Source organism: Dama dama, chromosome 1, assembly GCF_033118175.1.
Source record: "Dama dama isolate Ldn47 chromosome 1, ASM3311817v1, whole genome shotgun sequence".
Classification (NCBI taxonomy): domain Eukaryota; kingdom Metazoa; phylum Chordata; class Mammalia; order Artiodactyla; family Cervidae; genus Dama; species Dama dama.
In genome coordinates this window covers 70,006,974-70,023,466 of record NC_083681.1, presented here as the reverse complement: position 1 = coordinate 70,023,466, position 16,493 = coordinate 70,006,974, and positions in this window count along the sequence as shown.

The window sequence follows — 16,493 nt, the reverse complement described above, 5'->3', positions numbered from 1 at the left end:
AATCCCTGCTCCCCATTTATTTTGCCTTTTGAATTCTTCATTTATTAAACTTATTTTTATATCTCTGCTTGTATGTACCCAGGTCAGGGACTCTGAGGCAGGAACGTGAGGAAACAATTCCAAAAGAAAGTGACTATGTATCTTGAAGATTTTTGAAATAAGCTTGAACTCAAAAGCTATGAACCATGACTTCAAGTGGACTGAAGTCCAATAAAAGGATCCTTAACCACTCTTGAATAATGTAGCTATTTTATTTAACTTTATTTTATATGATTTATGCAAAGTGCTTATCTTATGCATTATGGATCCCTGGGTCAGAAAGATCACCTGGAGAAGGAAATGGCAACCTACTTCAGTTTGCTCGCCTGGGAAATCCCATGGACAGAGGAGCCTGGGGGCTACAGTCCATGGGGTCGCAAAAGAGTAGGACATGACTTAGAGACTAAACAACATGGCCAGTGTTAATTTCTGAGGAAATCGAAGTCAGTCAGTCCTCTTCAACTGCTAACTTCCTGCTAACTACCAGTACCACCAGCCATTATCATGTTGGCTTAAGAAATGTGTGTCTCTGAATTTTATTTCTACCTCTCTGTTATTTTACTAACAGTACATGGGAATTCAGAACTCTACCGGAAGGACTGGTAACCATGGAGATGGGAGGGTACTTTCTGCAGTAGCTCCACTGTATGAAATAATTTATGCAGGAATGTAAAATCACAGATGTTTTGAACCATATGCAGGCTATATTTAACTACAGTGCAAGTGACAAGTTACTTGGGAGTTACTAATCCCAAAGAGGTGAGCCCAGTCAGATAATAATTCTTTCTTCTCTTCACTGTTGTAGTAGAAACCTCTTGGGTACAAGGTCCCACTGCGATAGGGAATAAAGTTTGAGTGTATGGGTTAATGTGTGTCTGTGTGTACAAGACACTGGGGTATACAGAAGGAAATGTACAGAGAGGGATGCACTGGAAAAATAAGGAATATGAGGAAAAAATAAACTTCCTCTTAAACTTCTTTCTTATTTTGTCTCTCTTCCTAACAGTCTCGATGTACAGAAATATTGACTTTTAGGCATATCACTGATTTTTTTTTTAACTTTCACTTAGGAGAATATAGTTTTTTAAGCTAGAAATTAGTGTCTTGGTTATTGGGAATAGCTCTTAGGCTAGTTGTATTTGCTACTCAATGAAATCATTTATCTTCATAATAATCATTGGAAAAGGTTAAATTGTATTTGGCGTAATTTGAAATCCAAGGAAAGGTTTAACCCATGTTTGAACTATTTGTATCTAAAATGTGTGTTCTTTTTGGTCTGAGCTATTAAAGGGATAAACCTTTCATTACCCCAAAACTTGCACTTCTTATCCGACATGCACTTTTACCAGTGTTGGCTCCACAAGTTAGGTAGTCTTAATAAATGAACAGCTCTGTCAATTCTGCTCTTTACCTGTAAAAAATAAATGCTGCTTTTAGGATAGGTTTTCTAAAAGAGAGGCCCTTAGAAATCACAAAATTAATGGAGCACTTTGTGGAATAGAGCTATTTTCAGTACCACTGGCCTTTTAGTCTTCAGAGGCCAAAGAAAGGAATGTGAAATGGAAAGAAAACAATTTACATTGTAAAACTTCTCATTCCTTGGGGCACTTTGGGTCCAGGCTTGCCTCTTTCTTCATTTCCCTGGTTCTTTATCTCTTGGTAGAATGTGGCATCTGCTTCTTTTAGATTAAAGTCTTCCTGGACTTTTGTCCCTCACCCCACCTCTTTGCTTACTGCTTTTTGTGTTGAAGCCCAGCTCTCATTTTAATATAAATTGCCTCACTCATAATTAAATATATTTCTGCAGATCCGAGGGAGACTCACCTTAGGCGATTGTTTCTCCCTCCTGGATGCCTTTCTTCTTTTTATGTGCAATTAAAGAGGAACAAGGAGTGGAACCCCCATATTAACACACCTAACATTCAAGAGCAGGGGATTACTCCACAGTTCTAGAGGACAGTTGCTTCCTGGCACATCCTGGTTTGCCTTCGCTATTGGTAAGGGTGCTCTCAAATGAGCAAAAGCTTAAAAGGTTCTATTATGGTAAAGCCACTGCGTGGCAGGACAGATAATAGACCTGGACTTTAATGGATGGCGGGCTCCCAGCAGGCCACACTGAGGCATATGACACCTCAGTGGTCAGAAGAAATGTCAGAGTTTTCCAGATGGCTCTGACAACTGCCAATCTCAATATTGTGTATTTGGAAGAAAATCACCTAACGTTTGCACTCTGAGATGAAATTCTGCTTTCTGACACTTATTCCTGGGATTCAGTTCAATCTGTCCTCTTGAATGATTTTGTACCATGTGTGCGTGGGTGGTTTTGGATCTTTTGTTATCAGTTTGATTGTGAACCTTAGCCTAGTACTTGACAGACAGTAATCATTAGTGAATATTTGTTGGAAGAAAGAAGGGGAAAGGAGGAGAAGAACTTAATGGGTGGTTAATTGAAGAGAAACGTAATTTTGCTTATCGTTTTCCTGAAATCTTCATGGCCTATAAATCATGGAGGTAAAGCAAAAACTTCATTTCCTGGGTGACTGTAGATATTGCATGGGTGTATTTTGGACTTTGGCCCTGCCCCAGGCAAATACGCTATTGAGAGAACAGTTCAGAATTCAGAAAATTGGAGTATTAGATTTAACCCATATATTACTACTAACTAGATGTCCCCCCTTCCATATTATTTTTTCATTGAAAGTCAATTGCTTCTGTTCTTTTATCTCTGCTATCCATTATCCTTTAAGACCAGTGATTTTTTCTGCCGGTCTGTCTGTCTATCTCTCTGGGTTTCCCAGGGGGTGCTAGTGGTAAAGAACCTGCCTGACAATGCAGGAGACATAAAGAGAAGCAGGTTTGATCCTTGGGTTGGGAAGATTCCCTGGAAGAGGGCATGGCAACCCACTCCAGTGTTCTTGCCTGGAGGATCCCGTGGACAGAGGGACCTGGTCAGCTACAGTCCATAGAGACGCAAAAAGTCGGATTTGACTGAAGTGACTTAGCATGCACATATCTCTAAATAGCTATCTATATTTATCTATTAGAAAAATATAAAATATGAAAACAGTATAAGAAGAATATTTAAATCACTCAATCTCATTACTTAAAACAATATTTGTATTAATGTATGTGTATTTTTCTATGTATATGTATGTTTATGTATATTATATGCACATATTTAGAAAATTTAAAATGTACAATTAGCATTCTTTGCATCGCTAATAATTCTTTACAAATATGCATTAGGGTGTAGGGCATATGCTGTTTTATAGATATAATCATTTATTTTACTATTATTGTGGGTCATTTTAAATATACTGAGTTTTGAACCATTTTCAAATTATATGATCATTATTCCTGTTGGAGATAAGATAATTATTTCCTGGGGGCCAACATTTATAGTCTGGTCATTAGTTAGAATCTATTTTTGCAGAACTGAGACTGTGTGTCACCTACTTCGGATAACCTATCAGCCCTTTGTGTAGACATGTGGGCAATCTGTAGGGCTGCAAGGCATTGCAGACCTGTTATTTCTTCTACGAGAAAGCCTCAATTTGTGCAGAGAAGCAAGCATGGCACAGTGACATTTTCTTAGCAAATTCACTCCCCTGTGGCCAGGCAAATGGGAGGAACTGAAAGAAAAGTGCAATGAGTGTTTATATTATAATTCTCCTGGGAACTCAGTCCATTTTTAGAGTTGAAAATTTTTATTTGCTTTCTCTACAGAATAAATGTCTTCCGGAGGAGAACATTTTATACAAATAAAATTAATGCTGATCTTCTTATTGTGAGATTTCTGTCAGCTGACACAATCTGGAATTTTTTAAAATGAATTTTTATTGGAGCTAGTTGCCCTACAATGCCGTTAGTCTCTGCGGTTCAGCAAAGTGAATCAGTCACACATGCACATGTATCCCCTGTTTCTTGAATTGCCTTCCTATTTAGGTCACCACAGAGCACTGAGTAGACTTGCCTGTGCTACAAAGTAGATTCTCATTAATGTTTGGAATATTATATTAAAATGTCAGATTATGGATGAATGCCTCAATCTGACATACAAAAAATTTATAGTCTGATCCGAACTTTCCTATTCAACTTCATCTGTTAAATGGTCTGTCCAAAGTTCATACTCCATTTCCTAGTAGTCTTGAAATCACCTCGCTCATCTGGAGATATTTTTATTTATTATTCTCTCCGCCTAGGATGTTTCATCCCTCTCTAATGACAAATGCATAAGATACCACGGATGTAGAGGCAAAACTAATTACTCCCTCTCCTCTCCGTCATCGTTACACATTTCACACTTGTGTAGAATTGGGTGTATCAGTTTGACTGTCTTTCTGCCCTCCTGATCTGGTTCAGGCAGTAACTGTGTCATCCTCATATTTATATCATGACAGATATACATAAAGCATGTCTCTCAAATGTTTGTTGGATGAATGAATGGATGGATGAAACTGAATATTGGTCATACTGATTCAGCATGAGTGATTCTCCCGATGCTTTGTAATCCTTAGCCTTGTATCTTAGCCTTGAACTGCACTTCTCTGTATTCTCAAGTACAGCTTTCTACTTCTAATCACAATAAGTCAGTCTGAAGGTGATGCTTCAGGCAAATGTACGTTTCCTCCATTCCCAAACAGAACCATCATTGGTAATAGGAACTTATGTATATCACCATTGCTGTTTTCCTGTTAGTAACTGGCATTAGGATTTTTCTTATTTTCTTCTGTTTAATTATGATAGTTTCCAGTATACAGAATAATAGTAGATATAAATACTTGACTCCATTGCCTACTAGCACTTTTTGATATTTCATCATATTTTCTTCACTAATTGCATTCCTGGACTATTTTGAAGTAAACTACACCTATCAAGCTATTTTGTTCCTAAATATTTCCATTTGAGTCTCTCTAAAATTTTCCTATGTATTTACAATAATATTATCCTAAAATAAATATTAAAAATAATTTCTCAGAATAGTCTAATACCCTGTCCATATTCAGGTCCCTCTAGGTGTCTCTACAATGTATTGTACTTCAGATTTGTTTGAACTAGAATCCAATAAGTGTCTACACATTTCACTTAGTTATGTCCTATCTTTATTAATCTGATTCTTCATTTTTGACTTTAAGAACAGTCTTTTTTACTTTTCTCCTATTATGTTTGTTGTCTTCCATCTTCTAAGTTTATGTAATTATTTCTTCTTGATGTCATTTAACTTATTCCTCTCTTCCTTCCATGTCTTTTCATGGCCTATTGGACTTCTCCAATGGCTCAGGATAAAGAATCTCCCTGCAATGCAAGAGATACAGGAGATGCAGGTTTGATTGAATTAGATGTGGATTAGATTTTTTTCCATCCCTATTAAATAAGTAAATAGAGATTTGGATGGCATCATCGATTCTATGGACATGAGTTTGAGCAAACTTCAGGAGATAGTGAAGGACAGGGAAACCTGGCATGCTGCAGTTCATGAGGACTCAAAGAGCCAGACACAACTTAGCAACTGAGCGACAACTAATTAAATATTTATTTTTTTTCTTCTCCTGAGAAGTATGCATAAAAATCAGTAGATCCTTACATCTGATATAAAATTGTACAACGTGGGCTCATAATATCTCATAGTGTGATTATTCTGGTGCATCTAGTGATACTGGAGATTGCTCAAGAGTAACAAAATAGAAGAGAACATGAGATTAAAAATAGCAGCCCCAAATTTAAGTATATAAGCTGCTTAGGAATCCTGTTAATTAAGAAGAGCCATACAGATGGTTCAGAACATTTCAAATCCAAAGTCTAGAAGGCTCAAGGAAGTCATCAAGATCATGTATACAAACAAGGGATTCAGATGATGCTATTAACATTTTGCCTTTACCACTTCAGATGTAAAATGCTGGATTTTAAGATTGAACTACAGGCAAAAATAAAAGTAAAATCAGGAGGCTTCCCTTGTGACTCAGCTGGTACAGAATGCGCCTGCAATGCAGGAGACTTGAGTTCGATCCCTGGGTTGGGAAGATCCCCTAGAGAAGGGAACAGCTACCCACTCCAGTATTCTGGCCTGGAGAATTCCATGGACTACAGTCCATAGGGTCACAAAGAGTTGGGCCTGACCGAGTGACCTTCACTTTCACTTTCACAGGCAAAAAGAGGTTAATGCCATGTTATTGAATATGGCTTCTAACTGGCATAGTGAGCAAAATATTGATATAAGTATTAATACATACACATGTTCACTTTAAAATTATTTTTAAACTAATAGACGTACAGTTAGTTTGGTATTATGCAGCACTCAAAGACAGTGTTTTACTGAATATTGGGCAATAGTATAATAAAGGAACATCAGTAGAAAGATGTTTACACATTTAATGAAGTACTGACCTTTTATTTGTTTGACCTCAACTCCTAATCCACAATCCTAATAAATGCCTGCTGCTGCTTGAAGATTTTCATTGATCCTATAAGTCGGTGTCCTGAGTTTTGTAAAAGAAGTTTTTGCTGTTCAGTTGCTAAGTCATGTCTGACTCTTTGTGATCCCATGGACTGTAGCACGCCAGGCCTCCCTATTACTCACCATCCCCCGGATTTTGCCCAAGTTCATATCCATTGCATTGGTGATGCCATCCAGCCATCTCATCCTCTGTCACTCGTTAGACTCAATATTTTTATATTTCTACACTTTGGAATCTCACCCAGTGAAAAGATTATGGGCATTTAGATCCCTGGATTCAAGTCCTAGAATGCAACCTGACAAGAAATATTCTGATAATATTGTTCTAATATAGTTATATTGACACAACCCTATAAAAATGTGAAATATGTTTTATAACTAATAATGTGAAGCACAGAAAACATTGACCCTTTCTTTATCCTTAATCCTCATCAAAATTATGAAGGCTCTCAATTTTCTAAATTAAAGATTTCTTAATAATGTAATTTATTTAATAATTTGATATTTCATTAAAATGCACATTTTGATGTATATATAAATATATTTTAAGAAATACATAGGTATCTGTATGTAATACATACAATCAAATTAATTGTATTCCTTTTTAAAAATTATGCCTCCAAAGAAATTTTAATAAAGATATCTGTGCTACTAAAATTGCTGAAAAATTGGTGAAATATTTAACTGGGATTCACTGTGCAATGTGGATTGCAGCCCAAGAGATTATATTATGATTAAATAGACTTCAATCACTCCAAATGTCTTATATCTATCACCCACACAATATGGTTGGTGAAAAGAACTTAGTAAGCTTTCAAAATATTTGTTAAATGAATAATGAGTTAGCATAATCATAACTCTGTAAAAGGTATTTTTTCCTCTAGATTTTTTAAAATTTAAAAAACAGAATAAGCTGTACTAATAAGTAGCTCAATCTGTTTAATGATTAAACTAATTTGAAATATATGCCATTAAGTTACAGTTAGTTTTTTAGAGAGTGAAAAATTTACCTAGGGTGATTTATGATTCTCTCTGGAATATATTAGATATAAATATATTTGATTTGTAAATGTGCAAGTCTAGGACTTCTTCTTAGGTGCCCTCTTGCCAACAAACCACACTTACTTTTCACTCCTCATATTTACCCTAGCAAAGGTTGTGCTTATTGGAATGGGCACCAGAGATGGGGTTACACTCAGAAATGAGTAAGAATAATGTGTTTCTAACTTCATAGTAATTTTCTCATGAACTTTAAAGTTTAATAGTGTGTAGTTTGGGTAATGTTGAAAGACCTAGTTGTAAAAGTTAGCCTTGTCAAACAGGATACATTAAACAATCCTGTTTCTGAAATAACCTGCTGAATTAAGATGACTGATCCAAACTGCACATATTAACAGTATATAGCATGGAATATGTTATGAATCTCACTAACTTTTAGTTTTTTCATAGTTCACTGGGTAAAATTATTCTCAAATAATAGTTGTCTCAGATGTTTGTAGTGGGGATTAAATAACACAATCTTTATTGCAAGAGCTCAATACCTTATTCTCTCTGCATACACTGTTACTTGCTACCTCTCCTTTTGCACAAACCAAATATAGCACTTCCAACCTGTCCTAATCACACGTGCAAACTCTTGTCAGTTCCTGTTCTCTTGGAAATCAGTGTGGCAGGAGTTAACTACATCTGGCTTGACCAGGAAGATCTTTGAAAGGGCTTGAGTGTACAGGAGCTCAGCAAAGTTCTGGTATATTCTTGGTGTATTTTTTTCTCTTAAGTGTTTAGCTGTTTATGCTTTATCAGTTTAGAAAAATCTCTTTGAAGAGGATTCAGTTTCAGTACTCTATAATGACAAGAATTATCCTCATTTGACAATCTGATGATTTGGAAGGTAGAGGGTAGTGTGTGTTTTTTTCTTTTTTTCCCCTTTTGGTTTGGTTGTCTTCTCAATTAACCTCAAGATTAGTATCACACAGTTGAGATGTAAGGTAGATTTCCACATATCAGAAGCCTGGATTTTGGGCCCAACATACAAAACCTGCCTTTTGCTCTATTTTTCAACAGAATCAATAACCTGGTTTCTCTTTATCTTTAGACATTGGAATCTGGCTTCACCATATAAGGAAAATCAGAATCCCGGTATTTGAAGGTTTTAGAAAGTTTTATTTTGTGCACACATTTATCTTCCTGTAGGTCTAAGAAGGAGTTTCCAAAATAGCATAGTGGCTGAATCAAATGTAATAAATTGTTTTGGACGTTTTATCAGCAACCATTCCCAAGAGTGATTGTTAATATGACATGATCCTTGCCCAGATTTCAGGGCTTGAGATAAGATGCTGGTGGCAGGTAAGATAAATTTGATATATCAAAGAAGCTGAGAACCTTTTGAGAAACTATATATAGCAGAAATAGATTTTATTTTTAATTTTATTTATTTATTTTTTAGCCAGCAGGGAAATACTCATCTTTCTTAGCAAGGCAAGTTCCATCAGAGTCAGGAACAAGCACAAACATTTTAGTAAATGAGCAGTAAAACTGACATTCTCTTCTCTATCTAATAGAAGCTAATAGATGGAGGGATAGTAGCAGGCAAATTGTCTGAAGAAAATTTTTTCTTATCTGTTGTAATTTAAATAATGTGGAATTTCCACATGTGGAGTTATCTACAGTCTTACTAAAAATTATACCCAATGATGTGTTTTTTTTTTTTTTTTAAGTAGAAGGTATTCTTTTAAAAAAAAATAAATATTTATTTTTGACTGCACTGGGTCTTCACCTGTGTACTTGGGCTTTCTCTGGTTGTAGCGAGCAGGGCTACTCTCTAATTGCACGGGCTTCTCATTGCAGTGGCTTCTCTTGTTGAGGAGCGCCTGCTCCAGGGCGCAAGGGCTTCAGGAATTGCGGTTCCTGAACTACAGAGCATAGGCTAGTCGTAGCACATGGACTTAGTTGCTCTGAGGCATGTGGGAGCTTCTCAGATCAGGGATGAACCCAAGTCCTCTACCTTGGCAAGTGGATTCTTAACCACCGGACAACCAGAGAAGTCTCCAGATGAAGTTTTTATATGCTCGCTCAAAGAAATATTTCCTTTTTTAAATATGTGTAGTAAACCTATAGAAATGATTTTCCGTATTAAAGACTTGTATTTGAAAAATGACTGACTTTGGGGGAAAAAAAATCTATTTGCTGAATAATTCAACAATGTGTTTTCTATGTGTTTGCGTCTCTATTGGGAGATGAAATCCATATCCACTCTCACCTAAAGTATTGCAAGAGCCTCCCGGTTAGCCCTCTCTGCACCTAGCTTTTCTCTGTTTGTAAATCCATTCTCTGTAATATGAAGAATAGACCATCAAAAATGCAAATAGAATTTTGTCACTTTCCTGCTTTGAACTTTTCTCTGAGCATTCATCATTTCTAGAAATGCCTCTAAGGGCTTCCCTTGTGGCTCAGCTGATACGGAATCCACCTGCAATATGGAAGACCTGGGTTCTATCCCTGAGTTGGCAAGATCCCCTGGAGAAGGGAAAGGCTACCCACTCCAGTGTTCTGGCCTGGAGAATTCCAAGGGGGTAGCAAAGAGTTGGACACCACTGAACGACTTTCACTTTCACTTCCTCATACCAGCATCTCAGCACTCCATGACTCAGATGTAATCTGTCTCTTCAAACTCATCATCCACCAGTCTCTTACTGTATCAGCAGTGTGTCAACAATTCCCAAGACTGATGCATTTAAAGATCCACCTTGAATCCTGCCCCCATCCTGTCACCTCCAACTCATGTTCCTCATTCCCTATCCGTACCCTATCTTAAAGATCTCGATAAATTAACTTTGATCTTGGTTGTTACTTCTAACATCGTTGTATACCCACCCACTCCCACACCAGGTTGGGCTTAATGTTCTTCTGCTGTATTTCTGTAATACTCTGGAAAATGCTGAGCTACTGCACTGTACTCAAATTACCTCTTTTCCCCCTGTGAATTTTCCTCTCACCAGACTGCACATTCTATAAGGAAAAGAGCTTATTTACCATTTGTATTCAGGACTTAGATTTTTGCTTAGCATATAATTGGTGCTCAACCATTATTTCTTAAACAAAAAAGACCTGAAGTTCTGGAGGAGGGGATGTTTTCCATTCAAATGACTTCTTCGGAGAAAAATGTATGTGGGAATGGAGATGAGGAAGACGTGCTTTTAAAGAGTAGTCAGATTTCTTAGCAATTTGACTAAGAAAATTCAGGCCTAACAGGTCTGTGTACATATAATTTCTTACAGTAGATATTTAGAATGCAGGGGGAAAAATGCCTCCAGAAACAGATTAATATAGAAAGAAGATGGCTTATAAAGCCTAAAAATGCACGGAGCTTTATCACCCGCAGTCAAATATGAAATAGTCTCTAAGAGTCCCTTCCTCTTTCCCCTTCTTTGGTCTCCACGAGGAATTTTGGATGAACCATCTCCACCCTTAGGTAGAGAGGATTTTCCTTATGTTTCACTGGCATGGCCATCCCTAATTGTTGGCAGACAAACACTGAATAATGGTTTATCACAACATTATGGTTTACCTTAACATTCTTTAAAAAATAGTAATGGTTTACCTTAACATTCTTTAAAAAATACAGTTTATCCTTTTTTTTTTTTAGAATTTTTTATATGGATTATTTTTAAAGTCTGTATTGAATTTGTTACAATATGACTTCTGTTTTATGGTCTGTTTCTTTGACCATGAGGTATGTGGGATCCAAACTCCCTGACCAGGGATTAAACCCACACCCCTTGCATTGGAAGGCAAAGTCTTAACTGCTGGACCATCATGGTTAAGAAAGTATTCAGAGTCTAGCTGAGAATATAATTTCCAAGGTGTTATTTAAAGTCTTGGGCTCATTCAGTTTGGAGAAAACACTGTCACCTCTCTCACCTAACTTAGTTTGGTGGAGAATGAATCAGTTTTTCTGCTCTTTGATCTCTTGTCCCATGGTTAGGATTTATTTAAAAGAGATGCTGAATGGCTGGCCATTTTATGAGATTTTTCTCCAAGCAGATGTTCTATTAAACTCTTGTAGGACTGAGATGGATGGAAGAAAGGGGACAGGGAAGAAGGAAAGTTTTAGAAAGAGGCTGAAACCCAAGCAGATTGGACTTTGATGGTTCCTGATACAGTGACAGAAAGAATAATGGGTGAATCTCATTCTGTTTCGTTGGCAATTTATTGGAGTGTAGAATTGTCAAGCTGATTTCTGGCTTTCAAGTCTCTGAAACAAAGCAGAAACTTGCCATGATTGGTGCTTAGGTTATCTTCTGTGATTCAAAGCCTGGGATCTGAGAACCCTGAGAAATTTCTACCAGAAATAGATGAAATGCTAACTCAATATGAAGATTTGGCTCCTCACATTGGAAGTAATTTCCCAAGCACTTTGTAAAATGACTTGGCACATTCTGGCTGTAAAGTAAGGGAAGAGAACTGCTATTGCCTATTGGTCCAGAAATTTGGCTTGTGTAAGAATCTGAATGTCCTGCTGGGATAATTTTCTTCCGGGGCTGATAACCTTTTGAAAGAAGGATCATGGATCATTAAGGCAAATGTGAAACTGAATGCCTGGATAACTGGGAATCCATATGGTGGGGAGGCCTTTAGATGCTCTCTGTGGCCAGTGTTGCCAATGCTCAGAGATCAGATATGAGGCAGTTGCTGAGAGCAGAGCTTCAGTTCAGAGTTCCAGAGCCTATGGTGCTCAGTGGCTTAGTCGGGTCTGACTCTTTGCAACCCCCTGGACTGTGACCTGCCAGACTCCTCTGTTCATGGGAATTCTCAGGCAAGGATACTGGAGTGGGTAGTGATTTTCTTTTCTAGGGGATCTTCCTGGACTAGGTATTGAGCCCTAGTTTCCTGAATTGCAGGAGGATTCTACTGTGCCACCTGGGAAGCCTTCCAGAGCCTATATTCAGTATTTTTTTTTAAAGCATAAAAAATGACAATATGTATACACTAGGTAAACATCCGCATGCATACGCCCTTGTCTACAGGGATTTTTATCCTTCATTTCACATGTGAAGAATTTAAAACTCAGAATTATTAAATAAATTATAATGAAGAGTTAAGATTAAAGTTTATACGTATCTGATTCAAAACTCATAGTCTTTCCATGATGTGTAGCTAGGCTTCCCAAATATTGCTTGGCTGCCTGTATCACAATTGTCTGGGAACATTCTTTAAAGAATACAACTTATTGTTTTTTTAAGATTTTTTGATATGGGTCATTTTTAAAGTCTTCATTGAATTTGTTACAATATGACTTCTGTTTTATGTTTTGTTTCTTTGACCAAGAGGTTTGTGGGATCAAAACTCCCCGAATGGGGATCAAACCCACACCCCTTGCATTGGAAGGCAAAGTCTTAACCCCTGGACCACCAGGGAAGTCCCAGTGCAGCTTATTTGACTCACTCCTCTGCCTTGTCCAAGATTTTAATTTAGTAGGTCTTAGATGAAGGCGCTGAGATTGATATTTGTTAATCGCATGCCAGGAAATATGGATTTACATCCAGGTTGGATGCCCCACGACACATCACATAGTAAAGATAAGGGAATGGGGTAGGAGTGGAGACATGCAAAATCGTGATTCTGTTACCACATGTGTGACGTCTGAATATGTGCTGAGCTAAATAGAGACTTGCTTTCTAGTCAACAAAAGCTTCACCATCCAGTGCATTATTCTTCTAAAGCAGTGGTCCCCAGCCTTTCTGTCAGTGGTTTGGGGATGATTCAAGTGCATTGCCTTTATGGTTCACCTTATTTCTCTTTTGTGGCAATCTCAGGATATTCCACCTTGACTTTAGGGTTAGGGTTGATGCTCCTGTGAGACTGTAATGCCGCAGCTGGCCCAACAGGAGGCAGACTCAGGAGGTAATACAAGTGGATGGAGTAGCTGTAAGTACAGGTGAAGCTTCACTAGCTCACCTGCTGCTCATCTTCTGTGCCAGCTGGTTTCTAACTGGGGCCTGGGGACCCCTGCTCTAAAGGCACCATCTCTGTGTTTTTGGATTACTCAAGAAGCACCATGTCAAGATGGAAAGAACATAGGCTTCTCAGGAACAGATTCAAATTCTGATTCTGGCTGTTAACAGCTAGTTATCCTCTTATGTATTAAGGCAAGAAGTTCATATGACTTGCTCAATGTCTATTAGCCTCATCCATAAAACGGACATAATCAATTGTATTGGGTTTCTATCAAAGCCATGAAAAAGAACCACAGCCTGGGTGGCTTCCCAGGTGGTGCTAGGGATAAAGAACCTGCCTGCCAATGCAGGAGACTTAAAAGACATAGATTCGATCCCTGGGTTGGGAAGATTCCTTGGAGCGGGGCATGGCAACCCACTCTAGTATTCTTGCCTGGGGAATCCATGGACACAGGAGCCTGGCGGGCTACGGTCCATAGGGCTGCAGAGGGTTGGAAACAACTGAAGCAACGTATCACGCACATTCTGGAGGCTGGAAGTCCAAAATCAAAGTGTCAGCAGGACTGGTTTATTGGAAGGCTCTCTCCTGGACTGATAGGTGGGGGTCTTCCTCTAGTGTCCTCATATTGTCTTCCCTCTGTGTCTGTGTCCTAATCTGGTCTTCTTATCAGGACATCGGTTATTTTGGCTTAGGGCCCACGGTAATGAGCTTATTTTAATTTAAATACTTCTTTAAAGATCCATCTTCAAACACAGTCACATTCTGAGGTCCTGGGTGCTTAGGGCTTCAATATATAAATACTAGAGGGACACGGTCCAGACCATAATATCCACAGTCAACTTAATTTCAGTGGTTATTTTAAAGACTGAACTAAAATAGTTTATAAGCTAGGTTAATGTATGTTGTTAATTTTTTATTTAAAATGTTAAGATTCTCTGTTAGATTATTACATAAGGATAGTTCAGATTATGCTAGTAAAGCACAAACATCAAAATGATATGATCTTTGGTTTAAGTTAAATAATTATCCCCTTTTATCAAAACAGATTATCTTCTATGTATTCTTTCTTTGTCTGCAATTAAGGTTAGTTTCCAACCAAACATAGCTGGCTAGAATAGGCTATAAGAATAAGTAATTTGAAGTGGTAGCCTAATTTTGTATGTGTGCGTGTGTGCACACACACACACACACACACACACACACACACACATCTCCTAATACTATACACACACACCTTCATATAATTTACTAAGGAGATAAAGAGCCGAGCATTTCTACCTGCAATTATGAAAGCATCAGTGCTAAACAGGCAGGATAAAAAGTAAAAATAGCTTTATTGAGCTCTTATTTTATGCGAGGCATTACTATCATAAGCATTTAATGTACAGGATTATCTAATTGAATCCTACCTCAAACTTTTGATCCCCTGGAGAAAGAAATAGCAATCCACTCCAGTATTCTTTTCCTGGAGAATTCCATGGTAAGAGGAACCTGGTGGGCTACAGTCCATGGGTTTGCAAAGAGTTGGAAAAGACCAAGTGACTAACACTTTCACCTCAAACTTTATTGGTACTATCTTTGTACTCATTTTAAACTGGAAAAAAAAATTAAAGATCAGTCAGAGAAATTAAATATTTCCCTAGGTCACATGAGTAGCAGGAGAGCTGGAATTCAGATTGAGTTTTGCCTGAGTCCTGAGCCTGAGTGTTATCAGCCAAAGGCATCATCCTTCACCAGTTGTCCCATCATGCAGCTGTATTGGGTATTAAATCATTCATTTTTCTACTTGAAATTAGGCCCACTGAGAATGCTGCTGTCCGATGCCTAAGGTAATACAATTGTGTGATAGCAGATTTTCTCCAGTAATACACCAGAAATCGAATGTGCAAGACCAGAACATGTGATGAAAACTCAGAGTTCAGACCCTGCTATTTTAAACACAGTTATATAAGGGGCTTATAAAGTGTGATTTCACATTTATCTGCTTTTCAGAACAAAAAAGTAATACTCTAGTGAACATATCACACACACACACACACACACACACACACACACCATTTAAGTTTCAAAAATGATGTTAAAATTTTTCAAGGGGACCCAGTTAGTTATATATCATGTCCTACAGTTTGAATTTTAACTCAGTGAATTTTTGTTTGGGGATTTTATTTCACCAGGTAATTTCCTCTGATGTCTAAATGAGAGAAACTCAGGAGAGAAAAACAAGTTTCATTTTGACTCAGACGTATTATTCAGAGCATTTCTTAAAAACAGAGCTTAATTTATTGTTTTGAACAATCTGAAGTGAAAACAAACAATAAATTTTGTTCTGGGCTCTTCTCCCTCTGGTAACTGGCTTATATCATAAAGTTTTATTTCACCTGAATTTTCTTATTGCATTTGACGATCAATCATAGTCTCTAGTGTATTCTTCTCTCTTTTATGTACATGCTTTTTTTTTTTTTTTCTTTTCCCTCTGCTCTGTTTTTAGTCTGTGGTTGTAATTCAACCTTCTTCCTTTTTTTTTTTTTTTGGTTTTGTCTTAAGATTCTTAAACTAAATTTAATTCTAGGAAATAATAACTGTTGTTGAGTGCTTGCTACATGTCAGGAATGGAGCAGAATTGTGGCTCTCTACAAATGGGCATATCTGCAGAGTCATGAACTGCTCATGAAACCCAGATGCATTTTAGGGGGTCATGCTTTATGCAAGTGCAGACTCTATCCCTTGAACTGCCTGATCCTTTTCTTAAGAGGTATTTGCTGGAATAGAACTCCTGTTTTCAAGGTGGATGTGCCTGCATATGGTTTTCATAACTCCTTATGGAATTTGGCATGAGAGCTTTTTATAAATGTTTGGTTTGTGTATTTTTTTCTTGTAACTAAGGCTACTGTAGAAGTGATCACAACTTGTTAGCTAAAAGCTTGTTATCCATCAGAAGCCAGGCAACCCATTTGGTGATAGATAACGCTTATACAGCCAAAGTGAAATAACTCTTTTGTTGGAGAACAGAGGGTGAAGACAAGGTAATAAATTAAATTGTAAC